This window comes from Arachis ipaensis, chromosome B09, assembly GCF_000816755.2.
Source record: "Arachis ipaensis cultivar K30076 chromosome B09, Araip1.1, whole genome shotgun sequence".
In the NCBI taxonomy this organism is placed as follows: domain Eukaryota; kingdom Viridiplantae; phylum Streptophyta; class Magnoliopsida; order Fabales; family Fabaceae; genus Arachis; species Arachis ipaensis.
Genome location: NC_029793.2, coordinates 144,996,451 through 144,999,351, shown reverse-complemented (window position 1 = coordinate 144,999,351; position 2,901 = coordinate 144,996,451). Strand labels below are relative to the sequence as shown.

The 2,901-nt window shown below is 26.6% G+C and overlaps 1 long non-coding RNA gene across 1 annotated transcript in view; it reads left to right on the top strand.

Annotated features, from left to right (window-relative positions):
* Window positions 1-2,901, top strand: part of LOC110266444 — a 27,745-nt gene that overhangs the window by 19,018 nt on the left and 5,826 nt on the right. The window contains exon 2 of the long non-coding RNA XR_002353846.1: window positions 570-578. This is a non-coding gene — a long non-coding RNA (uncharacterized LOC110266444). The remainder of the gene's footprint in view (window positions 1-569; window positions 579-2,901) is intronic.

The following is a 2,901-nucleotide window of genomic DNA, read 5'->3' as shown; positions in this document are numbered from 1 at the left end:
AACCGTTGATTTCAATTAATATATATTATATATATTTTTTATAATTCAGATTAACGGTTAAAACAACTAAAATACTGGTACACTTAAAACTCTTCCTAAAATATATTAGCATTAATTTGGGTTAAGGTTGTGAAAGCAATGATTGTGTCCAAATGCATTGCATGGGCATTGCAAATCTCACGACGTCCTACTACCTACCTCCACTGACATTCCAATTCATTTGGTTATTCCATGCATCGTGTCCATGCCCCTATAAAGATTTCATTTACGAAAAATAATTTAGAATTATAATTTATCCTTCTAATTATTTTTTTATTGTCTACATAAAGAAAGTTTTTATTTATTTTTTTTTTATCTTTTAGTGATATGTGTTTAAGAAAGTATTTTTATTGTTTTAAAATTAAAGGGTATAATGATAATTTTATCATATTTAAAGATTTGATTACTAAAATAATTATATTGTACCAATATTAGAAATCAAGCAAACTAAGAACTCATAAAATGAATAATAGTGTTGACTTGACGACATTCATATATAAAAAAAATGCATCAATTATTAACAAAGGAAGAGAAGACATGTCTCAATGTGATAAGTAAGGACAAAAAAAGTCCAATGATTATCAAAATTCGAATTTATTTAGCTATATTTAAATTAAATTAGATTTGTGGTTAGAATTTGTCAAAAAATTTGATTTGGTTATTTAATTTATTTAGTAGTATTTTTAAAAATTTAAAATTTGAATTAAGTCTAATCTTATCTAATAAGATCAAATTTAATTTAAATTAGTTATCATATTTTTAGAAGATTTTTTTGGTGATTATATTTTTAGAAGTTTAAATTTAAATCAAATTTGATCTAATCTAATATGAACAAACATGATTTAAATTAGTTAAAGTTAGTTTTGGAATTATATATTTTATTTAATTTTAGATTTCATAGTTTTATTCTAGGAAGATTTGGCTCATTTTTTGGTTGATCAGTTAGGGTCTATTTAAGCAAATTTGTAAGACATTTTATAAAGTTTTTTATGAAATAAATTTTATAGTATTTTTATGCTCGTTTTTTTGTGAATTTAAGTGAGGTGAGTAATTTACTTTGCTAGATATATGAAGAAATTCGGAAATTGAAGACTCTAGTTTAAGATAATTTTTAATGTTAGTTCTTTTAATTTCATCTCTTTAATCTACATTGTCAAAGACAGAATATAATTTAAATTAGTTAAAATAAATTTCAGAGTCATATCTTTTATTTAATTTCAAATTTTATGATTTTATTCTAGGAAGATTTGGTCTTCATCACTAAGAATAATATATTAGGAAACTATTTAAATACTTTTATAAGATAATTTGTACAATTTTTTGTGAATAAATTTTATGAGTATTTTATACATGTTTTTCTATATATATTCAAGTGAGGTATGTAACACCCTCACTATCAGAATCTCACGTTTCCGATTGCGCCACTCTGATAGCAAGAAGTATTATGACGATATCATATACTTAATAATAAAATAGGAGCCTTTGACTCGAAACTGTATCGCTGTTTTTTTTTTTTGAAAAAACTAGAAAAATACTTTATCAAGTATATCTGTATTTTCTCTCAGGTTGTAAGGGTGACAGGACACATATTCTCTCTAATGGTGACAGGGCACATAATTCCTCTAATGGTGACAGGGCACGTATTCCTTCTAATGATATTAATGCGCAACACAGAGATAGTGTCCGGATTAGCTACCGGACATGTCAGATTTGGCTATATAACCGACAAATGATATCATTAGTCATATGACAGACATGCATCATATGCATTTGGATGCTTTGTTTGTATTTGAATTTGTTTTGGTTTGCCTAACTGCTTAACTGTCTTTAACTGCTATCTGAGCTACTTGCTGTAACTGCTATTTATACCTGTTTTTTCTTGTCTGTTTTGTGTGTGTTTGTTCTGGTGTGATACTTTTGAGATTGAGTTTTGGTGTTGAATTGATGATAGTGTTGGTTGATTGCGTGATTGGTTTTTTATTGAGGTTTAGTAAAGTATGAAATATCAAGCTGGTTCAGCATAGGCTTAATGAACCTATTTTGGAACAGGTTGGTCATTCATACTGTTAGAAAAATTTTAAGATTCTTTTGTAAGAAAAGTGAGTTTTGGATTTCAGGATACTTAACTGATTTCTTTTAAAAAGGCTTTGAATTTTTTAGTAGTTAAACCGTCGGTTTTTAAGAGATTCACAAGACATCGATAATCACTGAGTTTGAAAATAGATTTCTCTTTAAATATCTTCTTATGACAATTCTGAAACTCTATGGTGAGATCGTGTGGTTAAGTTATCACCCCCTACAGCTTTATCTTTTTAGGAGACGGATGACGAAGCTCACGAAGAGTTTTATTACGTTTTGCTTGTTCGATATTGTTGTTTTAGTTATTATTTATTTATCGCTCGTCATCAATATTATATTTTTTATATTTTGTAAGAGAGATAGGAATTGTATGTTTTGTATGTATACTAAATTCATAGCTACTTATGTATAGAGTGTTATATATATGTATATGTTTGTTGATTTGCAAGATAAGGTATTTTTCCAGTTTTTTCAAAGAAAACAGCGATACGATTTCGAGTCAAAGGCTCCTATTTTATTATTAAGTATATGAAGTCGTCGTAATACTTCTTGTTATTAGAATGACATAGTTGGAAAGCGTGACATTCTGATAGTGAGAGTGTTACAAGATAAGTAATTTGTTTTGCTTATTGTACGAAAAAATTGAAAAATCTAACCTATAGTAACTCTTAGTATTAGTTCCTTTAGTACATATTCTTTAAAAGTCTAGTGAAAAAAATTCATTCCATAACTTAAGTTATTAAAAATAAATTTTTTAAAAATCTAATAAAAAAAATTATCTAA